The sequence below is a fragment of the Eschscholzia californica genome, unplaced genomic scaffold (genome assembly GCF_041429995.1).
Source record: "Eschscholzia californica isolate CP2 unplaced genomic scaffold, dmEscCali1.0.p SCAF_3, whole genome shotgun sequence".
NCBI lineage: Eukaryota > Viridiplantae > Streptophyta > Magnoliopsida > Ranunculales > Papaveraceae > Eschscholzia > Eschscholzia californica.
This window is the reverse complement of record NW_028238420.1, coordinates 40681480-40695558: the sequence shown is the minus strand read 5'-3', so window position 1 is coordinate 40695558 and position 14079 is coordinate 40681480. Positions and strand designations below refer to the sequence as shown.

At 34.8% G+C, this 14079-nt stretch overlaps 1 pseudogene across 1 annotated transcript; it reads left to right on the top strand.

The window, feature by feature from the left end:
• Positions 1-4015: 4015 nt before the first annotated feature.
• LOC147550327 (oxysterol-binding protein-related protein 3B-like) lies at positions 4016-14079 on the top strand (annotated as a pseudogene). Its single transcript, XR_015237443.1, has 9 exons — positions 4016-4239; positions 4433-4526; positions 10903-11019; positions 11100-11172; positions 12741-12860; positions 12987-13111; positions 13457-13633; positions 13714-13858; positions 13933-14079. The product of XR_015237443.1 is annotated as an oxysterol-binding protein-related protein 3B-like (transcript).

Genomic DNA, 14079 nt, shown 5'->3' with positions numbered 1-14079 from the left:
AATGTTAGAGAGAGAGAATCTGTTAATTTAACCTGAGAAGCTGATGAAGGATGAATGTTTGTAAAACCTGATTAGAAGACGAATGTTTGAAAAACATTCTAATGAAGATGAAACAAGATTTCAGAGCTTAATGGAGGTTTTGTTATGTGAATCGGATTTAGAGAGAGAGAATAAAGAGGTTTCGGTTACTGAAAATAATGAAGCTAACAAACCTTTTTTTAGAAACGTGATTGGAGAGAGAATGTGGGAGATAAAAATGGAAGAAGATATTTATGGATTTTGAAGATCAATCAGTTATAATATATGAGGAAGGTTAGATTTAGAAACGTGATTGGAGAGAGAATGTGGGAGATAAAAATGGAAGCAGATATTTATGGATTTTGAAGATAAATCAGTTATAATATATGAAGAAGGTTAGATTAGGAAGGCCGCGGCTTTGGGGAATAAAGAACATTCGCTGGGGAATAAATTTTTATGGGGAATACAGAATACATTTTTTGAAAGTTCTCCTTCATCTCATCTGTTCTCTCTGCCACTTCATCTTCTCGACACCTCATCATCTTCTCCGGGGAAAGTCGCCGGCCGGCAAATTTTTTGGGCGGCGACCTTCAAACATAATTTTTTTTTTTTAAAAATTTCTCTCTCCTCTCTCTCTCTAAATTTTTTTTTTCTTTTCCCTCTCTCTAGAACAGATCTAGAGAGGGAGAGAGAAGGTCTGTTCTCACGAATTGTTTAGTACTTTGATTAGTTACGTCGATTTTCTAATGGGTAGACTTGTTATAAATCCATCAAAGTGAATTTTAATCTCAAATCGATAGTAACACAGAGAAAATCACCAAGATCTTCATGTTATTAGTCTTCACTCTTTAGGGTAATGGCGACTATGGTTACCGTATTGATGAACCAGCCGCTATCTTCAAATGTTAACTATCCTTCTCCAGATTAGTCAACAAATGGGATAAGATCCATCCTTTTCGGTCATCAAAGATATCTCGATTCATTGGAAGTAACCGAATTTGGCATCTTTTGATATTCTGAGATCACCGCAGTAGTAGTATCTTGTATATATAGCTACTATATGATAGGGTGGTAACTATTTAGTGATTATATCGAAAGAATTCGAAATTTTTACGCACCCAAACGTTATCTTGCTACATATGTTACGGAGAACTTCGATCTAGATTTAGACGACTTCGCCTTCTCATATTAGAACAAAAGCTAATTTTTTGCTCTTCCATGGCGATTTAGAGTTTCACGCCTCAAAGCAAGCTTTAAAACATCCATTTTTTGAATCTGAACAACATAAAATGTACATAATTCAGCGATTATCTGCAACATATGAGAAGCTGCCTTAATCGTAATGCATCCAATTGGTCCTTTGTAATCTTGAATCAGCTAAAGTCATGGGAATGAGATTTATCTTAATTCATTGCTTCCTCTTTTTTTTTCTTTTCTCTCTCTCTCTCTAGAACAGATCTAGAGAGAGAAAAAAGAAAAAAATTTAGAGAGAGAGAGGAGAGAGAAAATAAAAAAAAATTATGTTTGAAGGTCGCCGACCGAAAAATTATCCGGCCGGCGACTTTCGCCGGAGAAGATGATGAAGTGGCAGAGAGAGGTGATGAGATGGAGGAGCCTTTTTTATAGCATCTTCTAAAATTAGAAGCCCCTTAGCAATTAAAAAAAACATAAAAAGTCAATCTTATTTGACTAGTTTTAAGAAAGTCTTTATTCCCCGGAGAATTTTCTTTATTCCCCGAAGCCGCGGCCATTAGTTATTATGATTTTATTGGTATTCTAGGGATTTGTGTTTTCTCTCTAGATGTATACAAATGGACTAGATATCTATTTACATTATTATTTTGGTTTTCAAACCCTTTAAGGGATTAGAGAGGACTAAATGTCATATTAGGGCCCGTTTTTAGGGCTATAAGCTCAAAAATTCATAAGTTAATGGGGATGATGTTAGTAGTAGTCTTAGTTAGTAGTTGAAGTTTTGGTCTATAAATAGATCAGTCTTTGTAGTTAAATCATTTCAAGTCAAATAATTCAATTCAGTTTATTCCTTCTTCATTCTTCTTTGTTTGCGCAAGTTATAATTTCCATAATCATTCTGAAATTAAAGTCTTTTTAATTTCCAACATTCTTATTAATGGACTAAATTTATGGGACCCTCTTAATATATTAGCAACGGATGCCAAACTGAAATGGAATGGTAATGTAATCGTGGGTTTGGGTATTTCATTTTCTTCTTCTTAACTTTAAGCCCTTGTAAAAGGCTTGATTGCGTAATGCCCCAAAAAATTAACGTACTCTCTTGGGTCCCAAATTATGCATCAATTTCCATAACTATTGACTCTTCGTACCTTTGGAGTATTCTTGAAAACCATTCAACTCGGTTAATTTTATCGAACTTAACTATCCATAAACCTCTAACCACAAACACCACTTCATTTCTCTATCTCTATTTTTTCTCCTTGTTTCTCTACTCAATCTCTCCATATCCTTCTCTCTCACCTATTCTATCTCTTTGAAACTTCATCCCCAGTCAACGACAAAGAGTTGTCGTCGACAAGGGTTCTCCCCCTTCATCGGGAGGAAGCCCTAGAAACCCTTTTTCGATAACGAAGGATAAGAATGGAGACAGAGACAAAAATGGAGACAGAGATCTGAAAATTTTTTAAGGGTCGCGAACAACGACATTTATTTATCCAAAGGATGGGTTTAGATATTTATCATTACCTCCTGCCACAATCGATGTTGCTAATTTCACCAAAATCAGAAGGCCAAACCAAAAATTTTTAGTTTTAGTGAAAGAACACCACAATCACATCATGACTAAGTGCATCTCTAGACGTCTTCGCATTGACTTTCTTTATTCGAAATAACTTAAAAAGCAAATGACTTTTCAAATTTGTATATTTTAAGTATGAATCTAAAAATACTGTATTATGAATCTAAAAATATTGGGTTTTTTGGGCTTACCCCCTCCTCACTAACTGGTAATTAAATTTACCCCCCTCCATAATGGGTAATTGAGCTTACCCCCTTGGACTTACTATTAGTGACAAAAAAAACAAAAGCTATGTTTGGCGTACGTGAAATAATTGCCACTACCAAGAACAACTATTCTTCAATATGATTCATATTAGGGATTCTACCTCATTTTATTGTTTGATTTGGTCAGGAATATGATTAGTAAATATTGATTTTGTTTATTATATTATTTACTTTCTGATTTTAATATCACATACCAAACGTATCCTTAGTAGTTTTGACAAAAAATCTAAATTCAAGGGGGTAAGCTCAAATACCAATTACTGAAGAGGGTAAACTCAATTACCAATTAATTGTGAGGGGGTAAGCTCAAAAAACCCAAAAATATTTTATTAGCTCAAGGCACTTGCCTACATTTACGTTCCTTTTTTTTTTCTGGTAATTCCATTACTATAGCCCATCTAAACTATGACCTGAAGCCCATCTAAATTATGGCCTAAAGTCCATCTACATTATTATTAATACCCTAATAATCCCATTTCAAATAACCAAAGATTACATCTTCTCTGAGATTTGAACCTGGGACCTCCAGGAGTTTCTGGAGTTTATCAAGTTTATGTCAACACCATGGACCACTTGGGCTACCAACTGTTGACCCTACATTTACGTTCTTGTTGTGTAAGAAATCACATGTGTAGATAGATTGTCATTCAATTCGGGTCTATTCATGTCAACTAAATCGGTCCCCATTCCCATCCACTTGAAACATCCTAAACGTGTTTCTCCTTCAAATTGAGGGGGGAAAATGATCTTGCCAGCTACAAATTCTAGTTAAGTAGCCCACACAAAATATAGACAGCTGGATTTGGTCTCGAGATACAACTAACAGATCTTTCTGTCGCTTGATGTAGTTACAGATTTCAGGGTAAGTTAACGGTAATCTAATTTTCGCGCCAACTACATTAAATCACCTCTCTCTCTTTCTAACCTAACTATTCTCTGTCCCTTTGAGTTGTAATCATCCTTTAATACTCTCTCTCTCTCTAGAAAATCAATCCCTCAAGAGAGAGAGACCCTCGTTTTCTTTAAGAGAACATCTTGTGAAGAACATTGTATTATTTGTTAAGTTAGGGTTTTTTCTTTGATGGCTTCAGGAAGTAGTCAAAACAGAGGAAGCAGATTTCTTTCCTCCATTAAGTCTAGCTTGTCTAATATTGGGAGCTCTAATCACAAATCAGTCAACTGGTATAAACTTTTGATCTTAAATTTCTACTTGAATTTCTCTCTCTAAATTAAAATAACATTACTTGGAAGGTTTCTTTCTCACTCTCTGTTTCTAACCCCATAAAAATCAGATCTTGGATTTGATTATAAGAAAAAAGGAAACCCAAAAATGTGATGATCTTAATAGTACTTCTATTTTTCAATTGTGGCTCAGTAATGAAGGAGTAGATACCACTAATCCAAAAGGAGGCACCACAGAGGATGCAACAACAACAACAATAGATAATAAAAAAAGATGGAAGCAAGGGGTAAGTAACTATGTTTTTCTTTCTCACTTCCCATGGATGTCAAACTGAGTTTTTGTCCCCCCCCCCCCCCCCCCCCCCCCCCCCCCCTTGATGTTTTCTTTCCCTAATTTTACTGATTTTCTCACCTATGATCTTTAAGCTTTCACAAATACATAAAAGTGCTCTTACACCAAAAGAAAGAATGATATAAGAAGCAAGAAAAGTAGACCTACTTCACACCTAAATAAGAATCAACAGTCCATTCAAAATGCAAAAGTTCATCAGTAGTGTGACTTAGAATTTGGTACTTAGAGGATGACATGTTTCCTCATTTGGAAACAAAAACGGTCACTACGGTAGTCAAACTTTAAAAAAACTTTGTCTTTTAGTGTTTTTTAGTGTACTTCACGTCATTATGTCATCCTCTAAGTCACCCTTTAAGTCATTGTAGCATCTCCAAAAAAAAAAATAGGAGGTCCAAAAAATTTGTGGACCTCTAAGACTTTTAGAACCAATGATATTAATTTCAAATGTCTTTGTTAGAACACAAGAACTAAACCCAATTAAAAAATCAAATGAAAGGTTTCATGGTTTCTCTTTAGATTTGCTTCATAAAAAAACTAGATCTGATTGAAATCCTCTTCAAAGTCCATTTAGTTAAAAGATAATGTGAAGTATTTCATAAAATAGGAGTTTTCTCTTTGAACTACTAAATCGACATTATTCAAGGTTGTTTCCTTAAAAACTCAAACGATCATCAAATTGCAACAATGTGTTTGATCAAGAAGATCATGATGTAGATTGTTACGGAAGCGTAAAAGTAATGGAATCCACCATTATTATTAAACTAAACTAATGAAATAAAGTTGACGAAATAATAATTAAACGATAAATAAACGAAGAACAACTGAAATAATTAAAGAAGAAGATGCAATCAAGGAGATTTTGTATTTGATAATTCAATTCAATCATTAACAAGACAGACTAGACTTCTCTTATATAGAGATTGTACTTTCCTAGATAGACTCAAATAAAAGAATAAAGATAACTATTAAGGGATACTTTCCTTGATTGCAAAGATACTAAAATACTAAAACATAGAAACCCTAAATACTCAAACCTGGTAACTATACTCATGCGGGCTTAGGCGGCGACTTGGCCGTTAGGCCCACTAGTACTCTGGCCGAGAGGCCCACTAGAATGATGGTCGCCATCATACTCCCCCGCTGAGAAACAACTTGTCCCCGAGTTGGTGTCGTCAAAAAACGGATCATCCAGGTAATACGGATATATGTTAACGATGTGGAAGGTAACTTTGGTGACGATTTTGAAAGCAATCCTTAGTTCCCACTTTGCACGAAATTTGCCAAAAAGTCGAAGAAGACAAATATGGAGAAAATCATTGACTAAAATCCAAAACCCACGAAGCGATAGATCCCGCGAAATCAATTGTATGAAACAAACATCTAACAAATTTCGACATCTCCCGTCATCTAGTAATTCGATGAATATGATCATAAACACCACATTATTGTCTACAGAAAAATCCACTATGAATTTGGTCATCCAATCTATCACGCTCCAAACCTCCGTTCTGTTAATACCAACGTTAATTATACTATCGAGGTCCCGACCAACGCGTGAAGAATAAACAATGTTGATCTTGTCATCTTCCCACGGTAACACTTTCCACTTAACAATCTTCAAGGTGTGAAGTAACATGAACCAATATGAAGAGAGACTTATTGCAATTCCCAAAAGTTCTTTACCAAGAGACGAATTATCAATAAAACCGACTCTAAGAAAGGTAACGATATGGAAATATGTAGTGTCGCTATGACTCTCAAAAACTAGCTTCCCACGTTCATCATCGTGAAGTTTGTAAATAGTAACTTTAGCAGAACTTGTCAAGCTGGGCAATACCGTAGTTAAATCTTCCCTTACTCGAAAAAACCGGGTAGTTGAAAAACCTCTTAAGAACATTTTATCCAACATGTGATAGGCACCATCGACTAAGTTCCAGGAATAAACCCAACAGTATTGAATCGGTCCATGAATGTTCCCAAAACCAAAATCGGTAACACGTTTATAGTTATCAGTGATTTCAAACTGGAGACCTGTGTATTAGAACAATGCACTTCTTTGTTTAGGAAGAAGTGAGAAGAGGGACTCCATGAAAGCCAAATGAGAATTCACTTTATCGACTTCAAAAATACCCTCTTCAATGGTGAGAAGAGAGACATCAAAAGTACCGCCACCAAGATCAAAGATCAAAGCATTCTTTTTGCCAACACTCGATGTTTTCTTATCAAGACCATAAGCAGTAGCATTAAGACCAGGAATCACAACAACATCTTGTGTCCCTTGTCGGTTAGAAACATTGAAGTAAGCAGGGATACTCACAACATCATTCTTGGTGAGAGTTGGCGAAAAGGAGACATGAGAGTCAACCCAACTCATCTTCATTGTGTTGTTTCCTGTGAACCCCAACTCATGGACAATAAATTCTATTAGCCCAAGGAGTTTGTCAACTCCTCCAAAGCATAACCTGGAGAAGCAAGCTTGAATTATTTTTCCACTTACTTGTTGGGTAGATTTAACTGCCAAAATTGTGACGCCAAGGTAGTGGTTTTGATCGATCTTATCGGCAGTATAATGCCACTTAATAACTAGTCTCGTTGCACCTTATTCTAGGTATTGGTTAATTGTCACAGTAACAGTGGGTGGAACCAAAACTAACCTGACTTTTCATAGGATTGGCTGATCGAAATTGTAGTTCTTCATGCAAGTCTTCTCGGTTATATAACCGATAAAAGTTTGACCATAACCTCCTTCACCTTTGTTGTAATCAGGATTCAAATTTATAATTTCACGTTCATTGTGAAATTCTTCTTTAGTATCAAAGGAATCATCTTCTTTTATTACTTTTCTATGGTTGAAAGATATAAGAGCCGTGAAAGAAGGTTGTGGTTCGCCGGGTAAAAAATAACAATCAAGATAATTAACTTTGAGAGTTTGAATAGCATAACCAACACAATCATTCCAAAAATTCGGGTGTAATGGAATTTTAAGAGAAGAAATCAATGGCGACACAGATTGAGGCGGAAGAATTTTATGATTCGAAACAACTAATTCTTCTCCCGGAATCATATATGGATCAAACAACTTATTCGGGCTTGTGTTAGTCAATTGAATTTATTCTTCTTGATCTGTCTCATCGAAATTTTCTTCTCCCGAAATTTTATGATTCGAAACAACTAATTCTTCTCCCGGAATCATATATGGATCAAACAACTTATTCGGGCTTGTGTTAGTCAATTGAATTTCTTCTTCTTGATCTGTCTCATCGAAATTTTCTTCCTCCATTATTAAAAAACTAGGATTTTTTTTTTTTTATCAAAAACCTCTCCTTCAATAATATTGACCATGGTAGTCGAAGGAATTTCGGATAATAATTTGTTCGATTGGATTTGAGATTCTATAGAAGATAAGTATTCATGTAAAGGGAGAAAAGCATATCGAAAAATAATTTTCACTTTATTCCAATCATCTACGAACGATTTTACTTCATTAACGAGTCTCCATTGCATCTCGTTGTATTTTTCATAGACTCTTGTAGACAAGTGTTGTTCAAGAATAAAAACCTTATCTTCATCACGAACCTCTTGGTTTATAAACCAATCCTCCATCTGTTGAATCCAAAAATCTATATGATATTGATAATCAAACATAGGAATTTTGGAAACAACATTAATTTTGTTTTGATCTTTTCGATCAACATAGAGTTGTTGTGCATCTCTAAAAGGATCCCAACCTAAAAGCGGAAGATTTTTCCAACATTCAAGATGAGAAGTATCTTAAAAAAATTTATCTGTTTCCAGATTCTTGAAGCTCTGAATACCAGCTGATGTAGATTGTTGCGGAAGCGTAAAAGTAATGGAATCCACCATTATTATTAAACTAAACTAATGAAATAAAGTTGACGAAATAATAATTAAACGATAAATAAACGAAGAACAACTGAAATAATTAAAGAAGAAGATGCAATCAAGGAGATTTTGTATTTGATAATTCAATTCAATCATTAACAAGACAGACTAGACTTCTCTTATATAGAGATTGTACTTTCCTAGATATACTCAAATAAAAGAATAAAGATAACTATTAAGGGATACTTTCCTTGATTGCTAAGATACTAAAATACTAAAACATAGAAACCCTAAATACTCAAACCTGGTAACTATACTCATGCGGGCTTAGGCGGAGACTTGGCCGTTAGGCCCACTAGTACTCTGGCCGAGAGGCCCACTAGAATGATGGTCGCCATCAGATCACCAAGCCTTCATTTTATCATATTTTTCTACGGAGTCTATTAAGATCTATTCATAGGAAGAAATTTTGGTTACTTGTGTTATTTGTGAAATTTTTGCCCTAATCATAATTTACGATGCCCTAATCAGGAACTAATCTCATAATAGTATGAACGCTTCATACGATCTTATGAACGCTTCATAAAATAGTATGAAGTTTTATAGAATAAAATGAAGCTTCATAATTTAGTATGAAACTTCGTAAGGTTTTGTGGTGTTCTTTTTTTTTTTCTTCGGAAGAAGCAAAATAGTTCATTACCAAACAAAGTAATGGTAGCCAAGAATGCTACTCTTTCCGAAGAAGCAAAATAGTTCATTACCAAACAAAGTAATGGTAGCCAAGAATGCTACCAAAAACTCTCTACAAGAATACACGCTTATACATTGAAAAGCTTAAAGCCTAGATAAAGCATGTCAACTACAGATTAAATCACTAAAGTTTGTGGTGTTTTTCAAATACGAAATTTTATGAAAGAGTATGAATCTTCATAGAAAGAGTATGAGATTTTGTAAGATAATAATGAGCTTCAAACCACAACATAAAATTTATGTTTTTCGTTCACTTCGCTTATGAAGTTTTATAAATATTCTGAAGCTTCATAGTGCGTGACGAAGCTTTCAATGAACTTACGAAGCTTGCTTAATCTGTAATGAAATTTCGTACTTGAACTCAAAAATACTATAATTCGTTAGGTAAAGTTTCACTAGAAAACACTATACAACGGTTGGCAGCCCAAGTGGTTCCAAGGTGTTGACATAAACTCCAGAAATCCCTGGAGGTCTCAGATTCAAATCCTAGAGAAGGTGGAATCTTTGGTTATTTGATTTGGGATTATTAGGGTGTAAATAATGTAGTTGGGCTTTAGGCCATTGTCATGTTGGGCTATAGGCCCGGTTCTTGTTTCAGATTGAGTGGGCAGTTATTGAGCGTATCACATCTTTGATGTATCAATGCCAAATGTAACGATATACGTTGATCGTAGTCGACTTCCAAAAAAAAAAAAAAAAAAAAAAACAATTGACTTAAGCCATACATGAATTTTTCTTTTAATAAATTTCAAATTTTAATAGCGGAAATTTAGCCAAAACTCCGTAAAAAATTTGGACTTTGGCTAGAAAAGACCAGTCAATTTTTTTTTGTCTTCAACTTGCTGAGTACTTTTTTTAATTTGGAACGTCTTGTGACAACTTCACAACGGCTTTGCGACATCTTTGGAGCGCCTTACAACAACTTTGCAACGCCTTGCAACGCTTTACGACAGCTTTGCAACCCCTTGCAACACTTTTGTAAAAAATATTGGGGTTTTAACCAAACAAAATACAAATATATGGATTTTTAACAAAAAAGAAATACAAAATTTGTGTCTTTAAAAAAAAGAACATAACAAGTCTTTTTAACTAAAAAAGTATAAAATTGGGTCTTTTGTCCAAGTTCATGTTTTTAATAAACTCGAAACATAATAAGAACCTATTTAAAACTAACAAACTAAAAAAAAAGAAAAAAAAAAAAAGAAAGAAAGAGAGAAATGAGGTTTTTAAAAAAAACTTACTTTCTTCATCATATTAATTAGAAGCAAATACAGATATCCTAAGTAATTTAGAAATTAGAGATTAAACCTACTATCTTAAATTAACGAAGAATCGGCCGGGGAAGAAAGGCTCTGGTGAGAACATCGTAGAGAAAAACTGGGCAGGTTAGGCACAACTAATTGTTTTATCATAGGTCCGACTACCTTGCCTAAATTGATAGGCACGGACATTGTTTCACAAAAATTTTCGAAATGATTTTATTTGATTCACTTGGTCTTTGCAACGGTTTGTCCCATGACATAGCAAATGCTCCTAATTGGAGTGATGTACTCATATTTGCTGAAATCCTATTTCTTTTGGATATTGTGGCATGTATCTTGAATTCAAATACAAGAATCAAGCCAATAATACATTTTCTGCATTTATGGTCTCATAGTAGTTTTATACAATTGTTTCTCGCTTCTTCTGTTTTGATTACTTTTGTGTTTCCTTGCTAGGAACAAGATAGCTTGTGGGGGATAATACGGAAGAGTATAGGTGCGGATGTTACATCATTGGGATCATTGCCGATTTTCGTTTATGAACCAATGTCTGCACTTCAGAAAATGGCAGAGGTACAAAAGTTTTTTACTCTAACAACTGTTTCTTTATAACGATTTTCGTTGTCGGTATAATGTGACATTCGGTGTGGCAGAGAATGGAGTACACTCATTTGTTAGATCTAGCAGATGAATGTGAAGATCCCCATATGCGGTTGGTTTTCACTGGTAAGTTAAGAATGATCCATAATCTTGAAAAAAAGGGTTATCATTAATGTAAATCTGGTACCGTATTTTTCTTTTTTGGGGAAGAGTTAAAAGTAGCTGAGTGCTAGGAATTATACTGAGTTACAAATACTAAAACTCCAGTGAAATCTCTATAATCTTGTTCTTCATTCATTGTGAAAATCATCGCATTATTATTCGCCATGGAGAAAATCAACACGTAAAGACCATGTTTGCTTGTGAAAGAAATTCTTTATATGGGTAATCTCCTAGGGAGTGGCGCAAACATTTTGATACCTTTATGGTTGAAAAGGAGTATGATCTGATTTGAGAAAATATGATAATTTTTTCTATCATAGAAAAAACCCTCGGATGATTCTTATGTATGCTTGCTCATGTATGTGGATGATATGTTGGTTGCTTTTAAGAACATGCTAGAAATCCATAAGTTGAAGAGTTAAGTGATGAATTTGAGATGAGAGTCTTAGGTGCATCGAACAAAATTTTAAAATGAAATTACGTAGGTAGCATCATGTATGTTATATTTCACAAGTCACTGATGCGATTAGAAGATACATAGGGAGACTTGGGTGGGGTATGGCTGGCAGTGAAATAGATATTACGGTATCTGAGTTTATACTCCAAGTGATGGTTTGGTTTATTGTAAAAGTAGTGATACTTCTAGATTTTTTAGGGGAATCTGATAAAAGGAGAGCACTGACAGGCTATACATTATTTATAGAAGTGTCGTAAGTTGAAAAATAATACTATGGTTTGTAATTGCTATCTATGCAATTGAAGGTAACATACATGGCAGAACAGAGGTTGTAAAGGAAACAATATGATAAGGGGTTTAGTTAATCATTTGAGTTTGAAGCAGGGATGGCTAATGAGTGCCAGCGACAACTAGGATGTAATTGATTTTGACCAGAAAACAAATGTATCATGAGAGGACTAAATACATTGACGTCAAGTTTCATTTTATCGAGGGTGTCATGGAATAAGGTCACAATGAACAATATTGTCATAGAAGATAATTCAGCTGATATGTTAACCAAAACAGTTACTAATTTCAAATTTAAACAAATCCTTGGAGAGCAATTACGACGATATTGAAAGATGTTGATTTTGTTTCAAGAACTTTGGTACATTCAAGTCAAGGTGAACATTTGTTGAAAGTGCCTTAAACATAGGTCAATATCTAACCTGGTTGACGATCAAAGAAACCTTTTAATATGCAATGGTTGTCCTTTCTCCCAATCTGGAATTGCAGCTCAACTCGTAGTTACTTATGGTCGCCCTAGTCTTAAAAAAGATTATCATCAATGTAAATGTATATCCTATTTTCTGGTTCTCGGGAGAGAATTAGAGGCGGTTGACCGTTAGGGATTTGGTGAGTTATAACACTGGAAATCGTTGTGCCATTGTTCCCCTCACAGTAGGTCTCCCAAATCGAACCATATAATGATATAAATATCTTGTGTGATTAATTACTTCTATTTATTGATTTTTTTTAGTTTGTTCTTCGTCGTAACAACTAAATATATGTTTGTCTTGGTTATGCATTGCAGCATCATGGGCAGTATCTACAATCTGTGCTTGGCAAAGAATCTGGAAACCCCTTCAATCCCATCCTTGGAGAGACTTACGAAATGGATAATGAAGGAAAGTTCACTTTAATTGCAGAGGAGGTGAGAGGGTCGAGATCACACTTCATGTATTAAGCATTCTTGATTTAAGATTAGACATTGTCAAACGTAATTAACTAAAATGGATCGAGTTAATCTAATTAAGTGTTCTCTGATTTTCAATTTCAGGTTAGTCATCATCCCCCCTATTGTTGCTTTACATGCTGAAAATGAACATTTTACTTGTGATATCACATACAAGATGAAGACCAAACTATTGGGAAATTCAGCAGAGACAGCTTTCCTACTGCAAGGTACGTAGAGTCGAAATTATGTCCTCTTCACATCTTTCTTCTTTGTTCCAGATGCTGGAAATGTCCACCATTTATGAGCTCTCATATGTAGATGTACATGTATAGCTACCTTAAAGATGGTCAAGTCATATAAGGTTCTAATACACAATTGAGTATAGACCTAAAAGTACCAAAGTCGAAACTATTAAGTAGTTTCTAATTTGACGATGGGCCAAACTAGAAATAAGGTAAAGTAGTTACAAGTATTTCCGAAGTCGGAACTATTAAGTAGTAACAACTAATTTGATGAGGGGCCAAACTAGATAATGTAATTGTTATTCTTTTGTTGTCTTCTCGGTTATTCAGGCAACGTGTTACTCTCAAAAGAGAAGGTGTAGAGCTTGACTTGGTAATTCCTCCGTCAAAAGTGAACAACATTCTAATTGGACGATCATGGATATCTTCGTCAGGAGACATGATCATGACAAACATGACTACTGGAGACAAAGTTGTACTAAAGTTTCAACCAACTGGCTGGTTTCGGTGTGACTATGTTTACTTTGTCATTTCTTCGTTTTGTTGTTGTTTTAAACTAATAGTAATTTAAGGTTGTAACTACGCAGGGCTCCCTGCTACGAAGTGAACGGATATGTTTACAATGCCGATAACGAGCCTAAGTTACTAATGACAGGGAAATGGAACAAGTCAATAAGTTATCAACCATGTGATATTACAGGGAAACCTCTTTTAGGAACTGAACTAAAAGAGGTTAGATGCTATCTTCTCTAAAACTACTCAGAACTTAATGGCTAATATCTTGGTTCTGTTATTCTTTTTAACAGGCTTGGAGAGTAATAGATGATGTTCCAAAAGATGATAAATTTCAGTACAAATACTTTTCTCATAAGGTAAACAGCTTCAAAACTGCTCCAAGGAAGTTGTTGGCATCGGATTCTCGTTTACGTCCGGATAGATATGCACTCGAGAAA